Source organism: Ornithorhynchus anatinus, chromosome 2, assembly GCF_004115215.2.
Source record: "Ornithorhynchus anatinus isolate Pmale09 chromosome 2, mOrnAna1.pri.v4, whole genome shotgun sequence".
NCBI lineage: Eukaryota > Metazoa > Chordata > Mammalia > Monotremata > Ornithorhynchidae > Ornithorhynchus > Ornithorhynchus anatinus.
In genome coordinates, this window is record NC_041729.1 from 146,436,273 (window position 1) to 146,458,310 (window position 22,038).

The 22,038-nt window shown below is 43.3% G+C and overlaps 2 non-coding genes across 2 annotated transcripts; one reads left to right on the plus strand and one right to left on the minus strand.

Annotated features, from left to right (window-relative positions):
* Nucleotides 1–10,508: 10,508 nt before the first annotated feature.
* LOC114809676 lies at nucleotides 10,509–10,646 on the minus strand. The gene has a single exon (XR_003757453.1). It is a non-coding gene; the product is annotated as a small nucleolar RNA SNORA7 (small nucleolar RNA).
* A 5,207-nt stretch (nucleotides 10,647–15,853) lies between these two features.
* LOC114809709 lies at nucleotides 15,854–15,991 on the plus strand. The gene has a single exon (XR_003757486.1). It is a non-coding gene; the product is annotated as a small nucleolar RNA SNORA7 (small nucleolar RNA).
* Nucleotides 15,992–22,038: the final 6,047 nt, after the last annotated feature.

A 22,038-nucleotide genomic window follows, 5' to 3' on the forward strand; every position in this document is an offset into this window, starting at 1 on the left:
ACGGGCTTACAAGTCTAATCGGGGGAGACGGACAGACGAGAACAATGGCAATAAACAGCGTCAAGGGGAAGAACATCTCGTAAAAACAATGGCAACTAAATAGAATCGAGGCGATGTACAATTCATTAACAAAATAAATAAGGTAACGAAAATATATACAGTCAAGCGGACGAGTACGGTGCTGTGGGGATGGGAAGGGAGAGGTGGAGGAGCAGAGGGAAAAGGGGAAAATGAGGCTTTAGCTGCGGAGAGGTAAAGGGGGGATGGCAGAGGGAGTAGAGGGGGAAGAGGAGCTCAGTCTGGGAACGCCTCTTGGAGGAGGTGATTTTTAAGTAAGGTTTTGAAGAGGGAAAGAGAATCGGTTTGGCGGAGGTGAGGAGGGAGGGCGTTCCGGGACCGCGGGAGGCCGTGACCCGGCGGTCGACGGCGGGATGGGCGAGACCGAGGGACGGTGAGGAGGTGGGCGGCGGAGGAGCGGAGCGTGCGGGGTGGGCGGTAGAAAGAGAGAAGGGAGGAGAGGTAGGAAGGGGCAAGGTGATGGAGAGCCTCGAAGCCTAGAGTGAGGAGTTTTTGTTTGGAGCGGAGGTCGATAGGCAACCACTGGAGTCGTTTAAGAAGGGGAGTGACATGCCCAGATCGTTTCTGCGGGAAGATGAGCCGGGCAGCGGAGTGAAGAATAGACCGGAGCGGGGCGAGAGAGGAGGAAGGGAGGTCAGAGAGAAGGCTGACACGGTAGTCTAGCCGGGATATAACGAGAGCCCGTAATAGTAAGGTAGCCGTTTGGGTGGAGAGGAAAGGGCGGATCTTGGCGATACTGTAGAGGTGAAACCGGCAGGTCTCGGTAACGGATAGGATGTGTGGGGTGAACGAGAGGGACGAGTCAAGGATGACACCGAGATTGCGGGCCCGAGAGACGGGAAGGACGGTCGTGCCATCCACGGTGATGGAGAAGTCTGGGAGAGGACCGGGTTCGGGAGGGAAGATGAGGAGCTCAGTCTCGCTCATGTTGAGTTTTAGGTGGCGGGCCGACATCCAGGTGGAGACGTCCCGGAGGCGGGAGGAGATGCGAGCCTGAAGGGAGGGGGAGAGGACAGGGGCGGAGATGTAGATCTGCGTGTCATCTGCGTAGAGATGGTAGTCAAAGCCGTGAGAGCGAATGAGTTCACCGAGGGAGTGAGTGTAAATGGAGAACAGAAGCCATATTCATTAGCTATTATTATATTATTCTTAAATTATTAATGTTTCTCTAGCTGTTTTTAGTTGAATGAGGACTAGCACTCCAGGTAGTATTACATTTTCAGTTCTGACTTCCACCTTCCTTAAGAAAAGCCAGTTGGGATACTGTTATTTTCATCAACCTATTTGTTAAAGAGCGGAAACAGCACCGATTTGGGAGTGAGAGGTCCTGGCTTCTAATTTTTACGAGATGTTCTTCCCCTTGACTCTATTTATTGCCATTGTTCTTGTCTGTCCGTCTCCCCCGATTAGACCGTAAGCCCGTCAAACGGCAGGGACTGTCTCTATCTGTTGCCGACTTGTTCATCCCAAGCGCTTAGTACAGTGCTCTGCACATAGTAAGCGCTCAATAAATACTATTAATCCCACTTCCGCTGCTTGTCAGCTGGGTGACTTTGAACAAGTCACTTAACTTCTCTGTGCCTCAGTTGCTTCATCTGTAAAATGAGGATTAAGACTGTGAGCCCCATGTAGGTCAACCTAATTAGCTTGTATCTACCCCAGCTCTTAGAACAGTGCTTGGCACATAGTAAGCGCTTAACAAATACCCGCATTACTATTATTATTATTATCTTTAAAGGAATTCAAGATTCTTATGCCATTGTCCATGTTAGTGTTTTAAAACTGCTTTCAGACGATTACTAAATGGATATCTTTTCTTGAACTGAATTCTTAAATGATCCTCTTTAACGTTCCAAGTACTTGGTCTTATTCAGTAAATTTACCATTCATGAACATTATTCCAGTCTCATTTTTCATGCTTTTTAGTTTCCTCTCTTTCCTTTTTGTTTGTTTTATTAAGTGCTCTTGAGAGTTGTTTGGGCAATGTCAAGTACACCAAAGTAAAAAATTCAGTAGGACACTAGAAACTAATAGGAGAAGCCAACATAAAGAGCAGGAGCGCTCCAGTAAACAGCATGCACAGAAAACATTTCCAGGAAGATGATGAGTTTGAAAGGATATTTTGTTTCGTGAACAAGTTAAAAAAAAAATAACATACTCCCATTGTGAATCAAGATTCTGATTGGATATGAAAGTTCCTCAGTAAGATGTAATCTTTTTTTTAAGAAGATCTTAGGGAAAGGGTTTGAAAAGCAGTGTTTCCTAGTGTATAGAGCACGGGCCTGGGAGTCAGATTCTGGGTTCTACTCCCAGCCCCGCCACTTTTCTACTGTGTGACCTTGGGCAAATCATTTAATTTTTCTGTGCCTCAGGTACCGCATCTGCAAAATGGGGGTTAAGACTGTGAGCCCTCTGTGAGACATAGACTGCGTCCACACTGATTAAGTGTGGGGAGGGGACGTGTCTATTATTGTTATATTGTACTCTCCTAAGCACTTAGTACAGGGCTTTGCACACAGTAAATGCTCAGTAAATATGATTGAATGAATGACTGACTGACTCTACCTCTCAACCTTTAGAACTGTGCTTGGCATACAGTAAGTACTTAATATAGTTATAAAAATAATTATCTGTTTGGTGCCCCTGCCATCCAAGATTGTTTAAAGGTAATCAAAAACTCATTGTCTTTCTGTTTGAAGCAGATGATCGTTAGCCATTCTTTTGACACCGTAAGGTTTGGAAGAGGCTCGTTTCTTTCCTTTAAATTCACATTACTTCTTATTAAAGATATATGTGGTATTTCATATAAATACAACCCTGAGAGAAGACTCTTCTCCCATTTTATTCAACAGCTGGTCTAGAAGACTCGTTGCAGCTTGGTTTCGTATGGGTCGATGGCCTCCCTGAAGCAGATGTTACAATGTTCTCAAAAACGCTGGTCGATGAAAGAATCTGCCCTCAGAATCAAGTCCACTGTTTCTCTTGAGTAATGATGATGACTGCTACGACTATTAGTAATTCTAGTATTTGTTCAGTATTCACTATGTGCTAAGCAGCATATTAAGGACTGGGGTAGATTTAATGCCATCAAGTTGGATACAGTTCCTGTCCCACGTGGGGCTCACAGTTAAAGCGGGAGAATGGATATTTAATCCCCATTTTACAGCTGAGGAAATGAGCATAGAGGAAGTTAAATGATTTGTCCAAGGTAACACTGAAGGCAAGTAATAGAGCTCGGTTGAGAACTCAGGTCCTCTGACTCCTAGGCCTAGACTCTGATAACGCTGAAGAGAAGCAGCGTGGCTCAGTGGAAAGAGCATGGACTTTGGAGTCAGAGGTCATGAGTTCAAATCCCGGCTCTGCCACTTGTCAGCTGTGTGACTGTGGGCAAGTCACTTAACTTCTCTGGGCCTCAGTTACCTCATCTGTAAAATGGGGATTAAGATTGTGAGCCCCACGTGGGACAACCTGATTCCCCTATGTCTACCCCAGCGCTTAGAACAGTGTTCGGCACATAGTAAGCGCTTAACAAATACCAACATTATTATTATTATTAGAACAGCATGGCCTAGTAGAAAGAGCGCAGGCTTGGAAGTCAGAGGTCGTGAGTTCTAATCCCGGCTCCACCACTTGTCAGCTGTGTGACTCTGGGTAAGTCATTTAACTTCTCTGGGCCTCAGTTACCTCATCTGTAAAGTGGGGATTAAGACCGTGAGCCCCACGTTGGACAACCTAATAACCTCGTATCTACCCCAGTGCTTAGAACAGTGTTTGGCGCGTACTAAGCCCTTAGCAAATTCCAACATTATTATTATGTTGATGATGATGATGATGATGATGATGATGTCGGCAATAATGCCGCCTTCCTATGACAATGGGGAGACTTTGTTCCAGTCTTGAAGACTTCAGGTCTGGGAATCTACACCAAAGATTTGGTTATACTGCAGCACCAATCAATTCGTCAATGTAATTTATTGAGTGCTTACTGTATGCAAAGCAATCTTCTAAGAGCATGGGAGAGGACAATCTAAAAGATTTGGTAGACACATTCCCTGTCTAAAAGGAGCACCACCCATTTATAACCAAAGCAACCATAGGGTAGGGGCGGACACTGTGACACAGCACTGTGATCCAGGATTCATTCATTCATTTAATCATATTTATTGAGCACTTACTGTGTGCAGAGCACTGTACTAAGCAGTTGGAAAGTACAATTCGGCAGTAAAGAGAGACAATCCCTGCCCACAACGGGCTCACGGTCTAGAAGTGGGGAGACAGACATCAAGCCAAGTAAACAGGCATCAATAGCATCAATATAAATAAATAGAATTAGAAATATATATGCACATCAGAACAAGTGAAACAGGCATTAATGTAAATAAATAGAATTATAGATATTTACATATATACATAAGTGCTTTGGGTGGGGGGGATAGAGCAAAGGGAGCAGGTCAGGGCAAAGTGGTGGGGGAGGGGGAGCTGAGGAAAAGGAGGGGGTTTAGTGGCTGCCGTGGTCTGGTCAGCCCACATTAATCAGCAATATTTCAGTATTCATGCCAGCGTGGCTGAGTGAAAAGAGCACGGGCTTTGGAGTCAGAGGTCATGGGTTCAAATCCCGGCTCCACCACATGTCTGCTGTGTGACCTTGGGCAAGTCACTTAACTTCTCTGTGCCTCAGTTACCTCATCTGTAAAATGGGGATTAAGACTGTGAGCCCCACGTGGGACAATCTGATTCCCCTGTGTCTACCCCAGCGCTTAGAACAGTGCTCTGCACATAGTAAGCGCTTAACAAATACCAACATTATTATTATTATTTTTGTTATGTCGGTCATACGTCATTTCCAAACCTTCCACACAGGCCTTTCCCTATTTCAAGCTGTTTTACCTCTCCTCTAGGGAAGAAATAGAGACGAAGCAAGGTCTAGAGGAAAGAGTACGAGTCTGTTTGCCAAAACCTGTTTTCCCTCTCTTCTGGACTTTGAGCCCCTTCTGGGACAAAGATGGTGTCCAATCTGATTAACTGGTTTCTAATATAGTGCTTAGAACAGTGCTTGGCACATTAGAGCTTAGAACAGTGTCTGGCCCATAGTAAGCACCTAACAAATACAGTCATTATTATAGTTATTAATAATGAATGCCATTATTTCATGAATTACAATGCTAGAACTAGTGATTTTAGAATAAAAACCTGAACTTTGCTTTAACCACGTTTTTTTTTTTTTTCCCTAGTATACTGCACCTTATCAGCTCTAACAGGAGATGCCTTAATTTTAATATGAGCTTAATTTCGATGCTCTCCCAGGACTCATTATGGGTATAATGAGTCAATCACAAACTCCATGGGAAGGGACTGTTCGCAGACAAGCGGTTTTCAAGTTTGTATAAGCCTGATGAAACTAATCTCCCATTGATTGGCTTTATAATGTTCTTCAAATAAATCCAAAGCAGGAACTGGGCAAAGAATCTATGGAGGCACCTGACAGTCTTGGCATAAAAGGCACACTCAGAAATGTGAAGGAATTAGATCAATCAATTAATCAGTGGTATTTGTAAAGGAATTAGATCAATCAACCAATTAATCAGTAGTAAAATTGTAATAAAGTAATGAAATTGAGCATGTACTATGCACAGAACACTGCACTAAACACTTGGAAAAGTAGAATGATTGATTGTTTAGTTTGGTCTTTACTAAAGATGGCAAAGAGAACTTCACCACATAGGTGAGGTTTTTCTTTGTTTGGTTTTTTTTTTTTAAAAGAGGAATTGATCCAAATATTGTTGGCTCTGCCATTTGCCTGCTGGGTGGCCTTGGGCATGTCACTCAATTTTTCTCTACCTCAATTTCTTCATCTGTAAATGGAAATAAAATATCCGTTCTCCCTCCTATGTAAACTGCGAGTGTCGGGAAGTTCAACCTGATTGCCTTGCATCTTCTCCAGTGCTTAATACAGCGTTTGGCACATCACAACACTGAATGAATGAATGAATGATTGATTGATTGACCTAATTCCTTCACATTTTTGAGTGTGCCTTTTATGCTGAGATTGTCAGGTGCCTTCATAGATTCTTTGCCCAGCTTTCTGCTTTGGATTTATCTGAAGAACATTATAATGTCAATCACTGGGAGATTAGTTTCATCAGGGTTTTTGGCTGAATTGCTAAACCGACTGTAGATTGTCCTGTCACCAGAACAGGAGGGCCTCCTCCTGACAGTTCTGAAGGAACTTAGAGGGGAATCTTACAGAACACTGGGGAGAGCAATTTCACTACTCTAAATGGCCTATTAGTAGACTTGATAGATCAGTGACCTCTTAAAAAATATAATATAAATCATTTATTTATATTACTCTCTCCCCCTCTAGAATGTAAGCTCAGTGAGGGCAGGGAACGTGTCTGCTAACTCTATCGTATTCTCCCAGACGCTCTGGAGGCTGGAATCTTGGCCTTATGAATGGAGGCTGGGGTCTTGGTGACATGAGTGGAGGCTGGGGTTTCAGTGCTGTGAGTGGAGCCTAGAGTTTCGGCAGCATAAGCGGAGGCTGGGGGCGCGGTGACGCGAGTGGGGTCTGCCCCTCCTACCTCCCCTCGCTACTCGCTTGAGAAGCAGCGTGGCTTAGTGGAAAGAGCACGGGCTTGGGAGTCAGAGGTCATGGGTTCGAATCCCTGCTCCGCCACTCGTCAGCTGGGTGACTGTGGGCAAGGCACTTCACTTCTCTGTGCTTCAGTTACCTCATCTGGAAAATGGGGATTAAGACGGTGAGCCCCACGTGGGACAACCTGATGACCCTGTATCTACCCCAGTGCTTAGAACAGTGCTCTGCCCATAGTAAGCACTTTTCAAATACCAACATGATGATGATGATTCTCCCCTTCCGCAAGCAAGCACACACACTTTGCTCCTCTAGTGCTAATCTTCTCATGTGCCTCCATCTTGCCCATCTCACCTTAGCACATGTCCTACCTTGGGCCTGGAACACCATCCCTTCTCAAATCCGACAGACCATTACTGTCCACCCCATTCAGAGCCTTATTGAAGTCACACCTCCTCCAAGAGGCCTTCCCAGACTAACCCCCACTTTTCCTCATCTCCCGCTCCCTTCTGCGTCACGCTGACTTGCTCCCTTTGTTCTCCCCTCCCCTCTCAGCCCCACAGCATATCTCTAATTTTATTTATTTGTATTGATGTCTGTTTCTCCCCTGCTAGATTGTGAGCTCGTTGTGGACATGGAATGTCACTGTGCATTATTGTATTGTACTTTCCCAAGTGCTTAGTCTAGTGCTCTGCACACAGTAAGCACCTAATAAATATGATTGAACGAAAGCATGAACGAGTGAAGGAGAGTGGAGACTGGGGTCTTGGCAGTGTGAGTGGATTCTTGGATCCTCAGCACATAAGAGCGCTTAGAACTGTGCTTGGCATATAATAAGTGCTTAAGAAATACCATAATGATAATAACATATTATATTATAATATCATATTATAATACATAGTGCATTAATATAATAACAATGATGATGAGGATGGCATTTGTTAAGTGCTTACTCCGTGCCAAGCACTGTTCTAAGCACTGGGGTAGATACAGTGTAATCAGGTTGTCCCACGTTGCACTCACAGTCTCTATCCCCATTTTTTAGATGAGGTAACTGAGGCCCAGAGAAGTTAAATGGCTTGCCCAAGGCCACACAACAGACAAGTGACTGAGCTGGGATTAGAACCCATGTCCTCTGACTCCCAAGCCGGTGCTCTTTCCACTGAGCCAACAGTATAATTATATTATTATTATTATGAGAGGGATTGGGTGTGAGTGAGGGTCAGAACATGAGGCGTCTCTTCACTGCCAGCACTAGGACTGAGTTTGTTGATCATCTTTATAACTAATAATGATAGTATTTATTAAGCACTTACTATGTGCCTTGCACTGTTCTAAGCGCTGGGGGAGATACGAGGTAATCAGGTTGTCCCACGTGGGGCTCACAGTCTTAAACTCCATTTTACAGATGAGGGAACTGAGGCCCAGAGTAGTTAAGTGACTTGCCCAAAGTCACGCAGCTGACAAGTGGCACAGTTAGGATTAGAACCCATGACCTCTAACTCCCAAGCCCGGGCTCTTTCCACTAAGCCACACTGTTGGAAGAGGGTATGCATAGTGAATCTTCAGGTATGTAGGTGACCTTAAAATTTTCCTAAGTGGCAAAATACTACCTAGATAATAATGATGGCATTTGTTAAGTGCTTACGAAGTGCCAAGCACTGCTCTAAGAGTTCGACGGTAAAAAGAGCTTGACGGTAAACTTCAGAAAGATCTCTTAAATTAAGTGAGCAACAGCAAAGTAATGTACCTAGGGAAAAAATCTCCTAATTGCAACTACCCATTGATGGGCTAGGAGCTCTCAGTGGCAAATCAGCATAGCTTAGTGGATAGCACATGGGCCTGGGAGTCAGAAGGACCTGGGTTCTAATCCTGGCTCTGCCACATGACTGCTCGGTGACTTCACTTCCCTGGGCCTCAGTTACCTCAGCTGTAAAATGGAGATTAAAGTGTGAGCCCCACGTGGGAAATGTCCAACCTGATTAACTTGTATCTACCCCAGATCTTAGAACAGGAAAAGAAGCAAAGAAAAGGAGAAGCAGCGTGGCTCAGTGGAAAGAGCATGGGCTTTGGAGTCATAGGTCATGAGTTCGAATCCCAGCTCTGCCACTTGTCAGCTGGGTGACTGTGGGCAAGTCACTTAACTTCTCTGGGCCTCAGTTACCTCATCTGTAAAATGGGGATTAAGATTGTGAGCCCCATGTGGGACAACCTGATTCCCCCGTGTCTCCCCCAGCGCTTAGAACAGTGCTCTGCACATAGTAAGCGCTTAACAAATACCAACATTATTATTATTAGGAAAAAAGTCTCATAGTCATTGTTGACAATTCTTTAAATCACCAGTCCAGTGGTCGGTAACAGGGTAACGGGGCAACCACAACCTTACTATATCAGGAAGGACATAGAAACAAACATAAATATAAAACCATAATAACAATAATAGTAATCATTTAACAAATAACACAATCATTATGTGCCAGGCACTGTACTGAGCGCTGGGGTAGATAGAAGCAAATCGGGTTGGACACAGTCACCGTCTCACATGGGGTTCACAGGCTTACTCTTCATTTAACAAGTGAAGGAACTGAGGCACAGAGAAGTTGAGTGACTTGCCCAAGGTCACGCAGCTGGAAAGTGGCAGAGCCGGGAATTGGAACCCAGGCCAAACAATGAGTCATATTTATTGAGCATTTGCCATGCACAGAGCACTGTACCGAGCACTTGGGAGAGTACAATATATAAGACACTTTCCCTGCCCTCAGGAAACTTAAGTTAGATGGACAAGTTATCCCTCCCAGGCCTTGATCTATCCACTAGGGCACATTGCTTCTCGTGGTCCTTGAGGTCGGAGAACGCATCTATCAACTCCATTAAATTGTACTCTCCCAAGTGCTTATTTCAGTGCTCTGCACAAGGTAAGCGCTCAATAAATACGATCCATCGATTGAATGATTGGTGTTCCCACTCTTGGATGTAAGTGCTTAACAAATACCAAAAGCAGCGTGGCTTAGTGGAAAGGGCACGGGCTTGGGAGTCAGAGGTCGTGGGTTCTAATCCCTGCTCTGCCACTGTCAACTGTGTGACTTTGGGTAAGTCATTTCTCTTGTGCTTGGCACGTAGTAAGCGCTGAGCAAATACCCTAATTATTATTATTATTCTCTGTGCCTCAGTTACCTCATCTATAAAATGGGGATTAGGACAGTGAGCCCCATGTGGGACAACCTGATTACCTAGTATCTACCCCAGTGCTTGGCACATAGTAAGTACTTAACCAATACCATAATTATAAATGCCATTGAAAAAATGCTTAGGATAAGGTAATGGACAACAGGTCTATCGCGATCATTAGGGGGAAAGTTCCTGTAGAGGGAACGTTAGGGTTGCTAAAAGATTCATCCCTAAGTATTTGTTGTCTTATGCTGTCGAGTCATCTCCAACCCATTGGAATGCCACTGTTGCATCTCTCCCACATAATAATAATAATAATGTTGGTATTTCTGTTCTAAGCACTGGGGTAGACACAGGGGAATCAGGTCGTCCCACGTGGGGCTCACAGTCTTAATCCCCATTTTACAGATGAGGGAACTGAGGCACAGAGAAGTTAAGTGACTTGCCCAAGGTCACACAGCTGGAAAGTGGCAGAGCCGGAATTGGAACCCAGGCCAAACGACGAGTCATATCAACCCACCTCCGTCAGCGACCGTTCGTAGTGTACCCAAAGACTTTTCTTAGTCAAAATCCGGAAGTGGTTTACTAATCCCAACTTCCGCGCAGTAATCTTGAGTCCCCGCCCTCGACTCTCTCCCGTGCCATTACTGCCCAGCATGGGTGAGCTTCGACTTGTAGCAGGTGGCCTTCCACTCTCTAGCCACTTCCCAAGCTAGGAATGGAATGGACAGACCTCTGCTTGACTCTCCCTCCCATAGTCAAAACTGGTAGAGAACTGGAAACTCTCCAGATGCGATTCTGAGAGGGGGCCCTAAATACTAGGATCTATCAGTCAATCCTCATATTTATTGAAGACTTACTGTGTGCAGAGCACTGTGCACTATAGCAGAGTTGGTAGACACATACCCTGCTCACAAGTAGCTTACGGTCTAGAGAAGAGGTGTCAAGGAGGGTCACCATCCCAGAGTTCCTTGAGCATCCTGTTGCCTCTGCTGGAGGTGAGATAGTGGGATGGACGGACTATTTGCATTAACAATCGATCAATATTATTCACTGAGCACTTACTAGGTTTAGTGCACTAAACTAAGCGTGTGAGCGTACAATAGAGCTGGTACCAATCAATCGATGATATTTATTGAGTGCTTACTCGGTGCGGAGCACTGTCCTAAATGCTTGATAGGGAATGACACAATAGAGCTGGTATCAATCAATGAATGGTCTTTATTGAGAAGCAGCATGGCCTGTGGCAAGAACACGGGCTTGGGAGTCAGAGGACATGGGTTCCAATCCAGGCTACGACACTTGTCTGCTCTATTGCCATTGTTCTTGTCTGTCCGTCTCCCCGGATTAGACCGTAAACCCGTCAAACGGCAGGGACTGTCTCTATCTGTTGCCGACTTGTTCATTCCAAGCGCTTAGTACAGTGCTCTGCACATAGTAAGCGCTCAATAAATACTATTGAATGAATGAATGTGATCTTGGGCAAGTCACTTAACTTCTCTGGGCCTCAGTTCCCTCATCTGGAAAATGGAGATTAAGAATGTGAGCCCCATGTGGGCCAAGCTGATTACCTTGTATTTATCCAGCACTTAGAACAGTGCTTGGCCCTAGTAAGCCCTTAACAAATACCATCATTATTATTATTATTATTATTATTATAAAGAAACACTTATCTGGTGCAGAGCACTGTATTAAGAGCTTGGTAGAGTATGATCTAACAGAGTTGGTAGACACATTTCCTGCCCATGACAAGCTTGTTCCATGTCTGCAAGGAACTCACAGTCTGGAGGAAGTTGACAATCTACCTTTTTTATTCATTAAGTCACATTTATTGAGCACTTACTGTGTGCTGAGCACTGAACTAAGTGCTCGGGAGAGTACAGTACAGCAATAAACAGTCACATTCCCTACCCACAGTGGGCTTCTGGTTGGGAAAAACATATATCAGTTCTATTTTACTGCAAGATGTACAGAAATAAGCTAGCTCTTCTGAATCAATCAACCGCAGTATTTATTGAGCATTTCCTCTCTTTGAAACACTGGACTAAGGGCAATACAATCGAGCCATTACACTTGACTGCTGCCTTCAACTGTCTTACAAGCTAGGTGGGGAGACGGAAACTAAACTGTCAGTCGTATTTATTCAGTGCCTACTGCGTGCAGAACACTGAACTAAGCATTTGGGAGAGGATAATAGAAGAATATGACGGACAACACATCCCTACCCACAACGAGCTTACAGTCCGGGGGAGACAGACATTAATATAAATTTATAATGAGAAAGGACAGGTAGACAAACATAGGAATTAAGATAGAAGACAAGGGCTATGTAGGAGATGGAAATTGGGGGGATAACTAAGTGCTTAGAGGATAAGGACTCAAGTCTTTAAGTGACTCAGAAAGGTGGGGAGATGAGAGCTGAGTCAGGGAAGGCTTCCTGGAGGAGATACAATTTTAGCAGGGCTTTGAAGATGGAGAAAGTGGTTATGATATGAAGGGGGTGAGAATTCCAAGCAGGAGGAAGGATGTGAACAGAGCATGACAGTGAAAGAGAGGTGACCGAGGTACAGTAAGTTGAGTATTTAAAGAATCTTTAATTCTTGGGAAATTCATAACAAAATGGCCGACAGAGTTACCTAAATAAATGCTCCATTTCTTTACAATCTACATGCACCCGATAATCATAAAATTTAGAACGCATAACAACTGAGTACTCTCTTCAATCCCATTACAATAAATAATTCAATATTGTTCAAAGGCAGGTTCTCCTGAATTCCTTATGCATTCAGTTGGGGACCTTTCATAATCCTTTCGCTGGAGAGCTAGAGGAGAGTCTTCTTCTGGTTGTGGTGATTTTGCATCAGTATTACAGATTTTTAATGTTAAGAGCATGGGCCTGGGAGTTGCCTGGGAGTCCCAATGAGTCCCAGGGAACGGGAGTCCCCAGTTCTCGCCTATCCCGCCGTCGACCCGTGGGCCACATCCTCCCGCTGTTCCGGAATGCCCTCCCTCCTCACCTCCGCCAAACTAACTCTCTTCCCCTCTTCAAAGCCCCACTGAGAGCTCACCTCCTCCAAGAGGCCTTCCCACACTGAGCCCCCCCTTTTCCCTCTGCTCCCTCTGCTGCCCCTCTACCCACCCTTCACCTCCCCTCATCTAACCCCTCTTTTCCCCCCCTTTCCCTCTGCTCCTCCCCACTCCCTTTCCCTCCCCTCAGCCCTGTGCTTGTCTGCTCATCCGTATATATTTTAATTACCCTATTTATTTTATTAATGCACATCACCTTGATTCTATTTACTGTTATTGTTTTAATGAGATGTACATCTCCTTGCTTCTATTTATTGCTATTGTTTTTGTCTGTCTGTCTCTCCCAATTAGACTGTGAGCCCATCAGTGGGCAGGGACTATATCTGTTGCCGATTTGTATGTTCCAAGCGCTTAGTACAGTGCTCTGCACATAGTAAGCGCTCAATAAATACTATTGAATGAATGAATGAGTCAGGAAGTCATGAGTTCTAATCCCGCTCCACTACTTGTCTGCTGTGTGACCTTGGACAAGTCACTTCACTTCTCTGTGGCTTATTTACTTCTTTGTAAATTGGGGATCGAGACTGCGTGCCCCTTGTGGGACAGGGATTGTGTCCAACCTGATTTGCTTGTATCCACTCAAGTGCTTAGTACAGCGTCTGGCACTTAGTAAGCACTTAACAAATACCATAGTTATCATTACTGATCTTTTGTGGATCTAGCATTTAAATTGACTGTGCCGGAGGTTTGACCTTTGATCCTTGATTCACCACCTTATGGCATTGATACAGCTGACCCATTTACTTTACCCTCACTGAACCTTAATGGAAAGTGTCTGGAACGTATCACTAAGAAAAAAAAAAAACAATTCAAACCTCTCACCTTTTTCTCTTATGATTGTTGAGAGAAGGCAGTTATGAAATAACATTTTCTCCCACTCCTGGGAACTGAATTTAACCTCGTCTGTCAGAGGGGCTCAGCACCATGGTGACAGGCACCATGGAATCCATCAGAAGACAAAATTCCCTCATTTTGAAATACATTCATTATATAATTTTCCAATCTCTGCTATCGCACGTGAACATCAGTGTCAATTGTAAAAAGACCTATTTGAATCCCCAGAAGGAGATTCATGGCAGATGAATCCATCATGACGGATGTATTTTGATCTTTTTGAAAATCAAAAGTTGGTTTTGCCTCACCATTCCCTGTGTAGAGCAAAGAACATGACCCTTTCCAAATGGAGCGCAGCATAGGACTTGAGACTTCTCAGGCAGTGAATTAATATGAGGAGATTTAAAATGATTTGTTGTTACTTTATTGCTCCTGTAAATTTAGCAATTTATATTACCTTTCTAACATTCCGGCTATACGGCAAGTGGTTTAATACTCTTACTGTTGGGGCGTATAATTTCTGACATTTCATGTCCACGATGAGGAATATATTTAGAGTATCGTTTCTGTAGATTGAATATTTTCTTAACAAGAACCAAAATAGTACGGAATCGTATGTGACCCTTCCGTGATTTCCTGCAAAATCACCTATCAACCTTCATTAAAATGCATAGCATTGCCCTTTCCTAACCAGTGAGCAACCATGGTTATGGAAGAGATTCTAATAAGTGCAAATGAGTGAAGACTTTGAATTCAATTAAAAAAGGGTGTAAAATTTCTTTTTCGTTCCTCATCTTCTGCTCGTTCCCTCTAAAAGGCCTTTAGAGACATAGCAGAGATTCAGGTACAGTGGAAGATTGTGAGCATTCTTTCACTCCTAGTTCGATACATCTTTCTCCTTCCCACGCTTCATCATTAAAATGATGGAGGTGCTGCTGCGGCTGTAGTCTTGTAGGAATGATTGAATTTAGGTATTCCACCATCTGCTTTTTAAGACTAAATTGATTCTGGAAGGAGATTATTCTCATTATTGTGTGGCCCTATCTTTTGGACCCACAGCATTCCTCCGACTGCCCAAATGCACTCCCCATGGATGGGAAAAGTTGATATTCCTCAAAAGCAGAGAAATGTTCTTCCTGTCCCCTTGGCGATTAGGTCCATTAATGCCATTTGGATTTCTTGAACCTATCTCCTCTGTGAATCACAGGGCACTTTTCAAAACAAATCTCGCTTTACCAAGAAGATGCTCAATGAAATAACAATAGAGACTCCCAGTGGATTTCAAAAGCAATAACAGAAATGCCGATCGATTCACACTACCACACCCAAACCAAACTCTTTGCTCTGCCAGAAGGGACCTCGTTTGTCGCTAATGATTAAGAACAAGACCACCGATTCAGAACTCTGTCTAATCAGTTCCATATTTTGTCTCTGATAGTGGTTCCGAGAGACACGTACCATCCTACTGTTTAGGGATGTTCCCTTTAACATCCCTAACTTTCCCATCGCAACAATAAGCTTTCTACTAGATTTCCATTTTGACCGTGAATGTATTCAAACGTTTTTTGCACCTGCACAGATTTTCAGTCTGCATAATGTGCTGTGGCAAATTCACAGGTAATTTAATATGGGGGACTGTTCATGTAACTACCACTGACTGTGTGAAGTGTTTCCATTTGCTTTTATTTTTCTTAACTTTCCACCTTCCTGACTTATTTTGTATTTGCCTTTCATTCATCTTCACTCAGTCAATATCTTTCAGTCTATTAACCCTTTCAGTCTATTTTATAAGCAACTTCAATCTTCATTTGTGCCTAAATTTCCTAGGCATGGCTATTAGCTAAATGTTAAGGATTGGGACCTCAAAAGGACATTTCCCTTTCTTCTTCATTTACTTGGCCATAACTAATATAAGCCTCATCTTACTTTGAAAAAAGTCCCAAACTATATATGAAATGCCACTCAGAGACAATAAGAGAACAAGATTTTTCCGAAATTTATAGCTCTGGCAAGATTTTTTCAAGACTGTATCTGAAATTTGATCAATAGAGAAATATGAAGCGGAAAGAACGTTTAATAGCAGTAGAGAAGCAGTTCCTCTCGGGGTCGCACGTGGAGAGTTGCCAGTCCTCTACCAGTCTCGGCTACGGGAGGGAGAGTCAAGCAGAGGCCTGTCCGTTCCATTCCTAGCTTGGCCAGTGGCTAGCGAGTGGAAGGCCATCTGCTACAAGTCACAACTCCCCTGTGCTGGGCAGCAGAGGCCAAGGAGAGAGTCGAGGGTGGAGACTCGGGTTGACTGCGCGGAAGGAGGCGATGGTCAACCGCTTCCGGATTTTGACCAACAAAATTCTCTGGATCCACGACTGGAATGATGGCAGATGGAGAGCGGGGCCTTCTGGAGAGATGTGTCTGTGGGGTCGCTATGGGTTGGAAACGACTCGACGGCAGCAGACAAGAGAAGCAGAGGTAGTAGTAATAATAGAGCCCGTGAGCCCGTCACTGGGCAGGGATCGTCTCTATCTGTTGCCCAATTGTACATTCCAAGTGCTTAGTACAGTGCTCTGCACATAGTAAGCGCTCAATAAATACGAATGAATGATTGAAGTAGGAGCAGACATGATAGAAGTAATAGTCGTAGTAATAGTTCAAGCAGAGAGGCAGCGTTGCTTAGTGGCAAGAGCCCGAGCTTGGGATTCAGAGGTCATGGGTTCTAATCCCCACTCTGCCACTTATCAGCTGTCATTTCACTTCTCTGTGCCTCACTTACCTCATCTGTAAAATGGGGATTAACTGTGAGCCTCATGAGGGACAACCTGATTACCCTGTATCTACCCCAGCACTTAGAACAGTGCTTTGCACATAGTAAGCACTTAACAAATACCAACATTATTATTATCAGCTGTGTGACTTTGGTCAGGCCACCTAACTTCTCTGTGCCTCAGTTACCTCATCTGTAAAATGGGGGATCAAGACTGTGAGCTCCACGTGGGTCAATCTGATTACCTTGGAACGTAGTAAGCGCTTAACCAATACCATCATTCTTCTTATTATTATTAGTTGCACTTGTGATAGAACTCTTTGCATGTCCATTGGGTACAATTCATTATATTCAGTGCTTGGTAAGTTCAAAACAAGAAATTGACACTTTCCCTGCCCACATATCCCAATGTGGGAGATGGATATTTACTGAGTAATGAAAATGAATATTTCAGTGGACATGTGTATTCACCCTTAATTTCTTTCTTTAATGGGCTCCTTTTGCATAACTGCCAAATTAGACTGGAAGCTCATTATGTGCAGGGAACGTGTCTGCTGATATTGTCGTGTTATATTCTCCCAAGCGCTTAGTACAGTATTCTGAACATAGTAAGCTCTGAAAAAAATTGACGGATTGATTACCCAGAATTTTTGTTTTGGTGGTCAAAACTTCACAGTGCTATGGAGTTATATGGTTTGAGTACTGGGTTTCAATCAACCAGTGGTATGTATTGAGCAATTACTGTGTGCAGAACACTGAACTGAGTGTTTCAGTGAGTTGGATTTACTTCAGGTACATTGAGCTTTTGTTCTTCTTGCTAAATAATTTATACAATTCTTCCAGGGAAGGAAACGGCAGATGTGGTTATTTGTTAGGTTCATTTACCTCTAATCTGAGAAGACCTCGCAGAAGCACAAAAGTGGGAAATACAGAATTATAAAGTGAGTTGTTCCCTGCCTACAAGGAGTTTATATTCCAGTAATAAATGGGTCAGAAAACTTATTCCCATGTATTATTTGCTTTACACCTATTTACTTTGCACTCTTTTTCTAGGAATGCCATCCTAGTATAAAGAGGAAGAATTGTATATGGAAAAATTCCAGATCTTAAAATATCCATGTCTGAATGAGGAAACTTTCTAAAACAAGAGAGTATTCAGGTAGTTTGCATGTGACTTATTTTATAATATATTTACATAATTGAACCATTTGTCCTGCAGAAAGATTATTTTTCATTTTATTGTGATTTCCCCTTTTATTCTGCTTTGTTCTTTCACAGACTGATGTAAATAACCTATTAAATTCAGTGACAAAGCAATTTGCTCATTTATATGGATTAGCCACTTAGTTGTAATAAAAAATTTAACAACTCTTTAATGAACTGAGTATTTCTGTTTGTAGGCATAATACATTGTCGTACAAGTCCTTCGGAAAAGATCTTATTCTTGGTAGAGGTTCGTTAAAATATGGATGGATGAAAGCTCGGCTTCGTTTCTGGCAATGATAGAAATGATAATGTTCTTTATAGCTAAGCTTAATAAAAGGGGCAAGGATTCAGATTGCTTTTAGCAGGCTGATGCTTTACATAATCAATGAAATAATACTCCTTTCTCCCTTTCAAAAAGAGAGATTTCAAGATCTAGGATCACACATCTAAGCCAAACTTCTTTGAAGTCTGTGTGAAATATAGCACAATAGCTATATTTCAAAAAAATTAAATCAAGCAGTTCATGAAATGATTGCCTTGTGTTATATTTTGAAATGTTTCCATTTTGTTTTTTCAAACTAAGAAGAAAAGCAGATATTTCTCAGGGACTGGATGTTTTTGGTATCATTTCTTCAAAGCCCATTGGAGATGTGAGAGTTGAAGCTGAAGTTGAAGTTGAAGCTATTCAAAATGTACGGGTTTTCACTGAGCACCCTATCTGCACTCAAAGGTCCCCGTAATGTCTTACCCAACATTAAAATTCTCATTTTTATTTGACTTTGAGGATCAACAGGTGAGCCAGCTGCGCTTGAGGAGTAAAAACTATGGCGCCATCTAGGGCCAGAAAACCAAGGAAATACTTCTTGTTTTGTGGATGTGTTCAAGTGAAGTTCAAGTGAATCTAATCAGCGTTTTCAATGGATTTTTTTCCTGGAGAAAATGCGGCAATAAAAGAATCATGCGCTGCTCTGTGAGGAAAAGGGAAAACGATTAAAAGTGAAGAGAGGCTCAAGAAGGTAAGCAATGTGATGGAGTGTTTGCCTTCATTTCCTGGCTCCGCGTCGGAAACCCCGACCACCTCCCAGAATGTCTCCATTTGAAGAGGTTGGAAGAGGCCGACGGCGATGGCCAGCCGGAAGGGAATGGCCAGGAGAGAGACAAAAACAAACGGGAAGTAAGGAGGAGGTCAGAGGTTAACTCTATTACTAACACCGATCTGCTTTTTCTTTTAATGGCATTCGTTAAAGATCTACTATGCGTCAAATGCAGTTGTAAGCGCTAGGGTAGGTATAAGTTAATTAGGTCGTACTCAATCCATGTCCCGCATGAGGCTCACTATCTAAGTAGGAGGGAGAACAGGTATCCCCATTTTACAACCGAAGAAACTGAGGCCTAGAGAAGTGAAGACTCTTGCCCAAGGTCACACAGCAAGCGATTGGCAGAGTCAGGATTAGACGTTTAGACTGTGAGGCCATCAGTGGGCAGGGATGGTCTCTAACTTTGCCGAACTGTACATTCCAAGGGCTTAGTACAGTGCTCTGCACATAGTAAGCGCTCAATAAATACTATTGAATGAATGAACCCAGATCCTTTTGACTCCCATGTCTGTGCTCTCTCCTCTAGGCCTTGCGGCTTCTCAGTGGCAGAGAACTGCCTGGGGGAGTTTCCTGATGAAAACATTATATCCGATTCCACAAATTTTCAAATAGTTATTGTTTCAACTGGGGGACCTCGGCCCAAACCCTAAAACTGCCGTGTCTGACATCCAAAGTGCTATTTCCTATTTGAACACTGTAAAGATCCAGTTCAGATCATCTGAACTGCTTTGACAAAGTTATCCAGTCTGCAGACATTTGCCTAAACTGGATATGAAAGAAATAAGCCTGACGTTTCTAAAAGATTTGAACATGATTCACGACTGTGGCGCTGTGCTTTTTCAGGCCCTCTGCGGTCATCATTATCGTTAACGGTGGTATTCACTTCTTTGACACTGGTGAGAACAGGAAATGTTGAGGGAATTGGCGCAGGACAAAAAAAATATGTTGCGGTCTGATAGACTTATTGGAGCCCTCTAGTTAAGGCGGTCTTCAATGAGAACCACCAAATGGCGTCCCGAGGGCAGTTCTGACGTAAATTCAGTGTTGAGATATTCTTAAAAATAATTTTGCCCTTCATCCCTTTTCTAGATCAATAACAATCTGCTCCGGCAACAGCGGAGCAGAGGAGGCGATGCAATCCTTAGTTCAAGTAATAGTCCTCTTTATTTTTCCTCCCAGATTTGCATAAAAAGAAGCTATGATTACTATTTGACATTATCCCAGGAACCCCAGGAACATCTATGATAATGTACGGTTTGTGAATACTCTGTAATAGGAAATTTGAAAAATGAACTTCATCTCTCTCATGATCTCCTGGAAGGTGTCAACATTAGACAATAAACCTTTGGCAGCGTCTCTCCTTACTTGCTTCAGTGAAGAGCTGCAGAATTCTTAGCTTCTGCGTACTCGGGGACCAGAATAATTGGAATGGGAAGGTGGCAAAGAGAGATGATGTTGTGTCATGATAGAATACATTCTCACTATTGTCTTCCTTTGGACGGTAAGAAGGTGCTTTGTAATGGAGTTGATGCAAATAACAGAAAGGCTACACCTTGAATGTCTGCAGGAAATTGTGCCTTTTGGTTCATACCATGACAAAGTCATTGATTGTTGATTGATTGACTGTTGTCGTTATACAACATGACCTTCTGGGATACCTGGTCATTTTTCTTTGTTTCTTAGCTTATTCTGATATAGTCTAGGATATTCTTTTTCCACTACACTTTCTCCTGAGATTTTCTGGAAAGGGGACCGCTAATTGCCTCCTATATGCCAAGCAATGTGCTAAGTGAAAGAGAGTAGATTCACCAGACTAAAGTTTCTGTCCCACACAGGTCTCACAGCTCGAGATGGAGGGGAAGCAGATAGCGTAACCTCATTTTACAGATGAGCAAACTGAGAGATGGAGAAGGTAAGTGAGTAAGGCAAGGTCACACAACAAGAACATGAAGGATCTGAGATTAGATCCCAAGTCTCCCAAGTTTCTTTCCACGAGGCCATGACACCTTTCTCTGCGTAATGTTCACAGTCTAAAAAGGAGGAGAGAGGAGAAAATTAAGGTCCAGAAAATCAATCAAGCATATTTATTGAGCGCTTACTGAGTGCAGAGTACTGTACTAAGCACTTGAGATACAACAGAGTTGGTAGACAGTTCCTTGCCCATAAGATTACAGTCTAGAATTTACAATCTACAGAAAAGTTCAGTGACTTATCCAAGGTTGCACAGCAGTCAAATAGAGTGGGGATTCAAACCCAGGTCTTCTGATTCCCAGCCCCGAGCTCATTACAAAATCCTCACTGCTGTAGGACAATAAGAGTCCTGCAAAAGCATATTTTCTGCTTTTTCCTTAGGAAAAGGTAATCAACAGCAGCCCCTATAACATGAAGGAGAGAGAGAGAGAGAGAGAGAGAGAGAGAGAGAGAGAGAGAGAGAGAGAGAGAGAGAGAGAGAGAGAGAGAGAGAGAGAGAGAGAGAGAGAGAGAGAGAGAGAGAGAGAGAGAGAGAGAGAGAGAGAGAATAAAGAGATAATTACTTCTGGAGAGAAGCAGTGTGGCTGAATGGAAAGAGCCCGGGCTTTGGAGCCAGAGATCATGGGTTCGAATCCCGGCTCTGCCACTTGTCAGCTGTGTGACTGTGGGCAAGTCACTTCACTTCTCTGGGCCTCAGTTACCTCATCTGTAAAATGGGGATTAAGACTGTGAGCCCCACATGGGACAACCTGATTCCCCTGTGTCTACCCCAGCGCTTAGAACAGTGCTCTGCACATAGTAAGCGCTTAACAAATACCAACATTATTATTATTATTATTAAAGGAATCCACAGCTTTCCTAACTCCAACTAACTCTTTTCCTTCGCTTGCCTATCCACATAGAACAAACTTTCAATTTGGAATAGAGGGAACAAAAATGAGATGGAACATTCAGAGTATGGGAAGGAGTAAGCAGGATGTAGTTTGGGAGTGACAGGCAGACTTGGAAGAATTTATGGGAAAGAAAGACCAGTGTGGCCTAGTGGAATGAGCATGGACCTGAGAATCGGAAGACCTGGGTTCTAATCCTGACTCTGCATACCTGCTCTGTGACCTTGGGTCAGTCATTTAACTTCTCTGTGCTTCAAGTCCCTCATCTGCAAAATAGGGATTCAACACCTGTTCTCCCTCCCTCTTTGAGCTCCATGTGAGACCTGATAATCTTGTATCTGCCCCAGCACAGAGTAC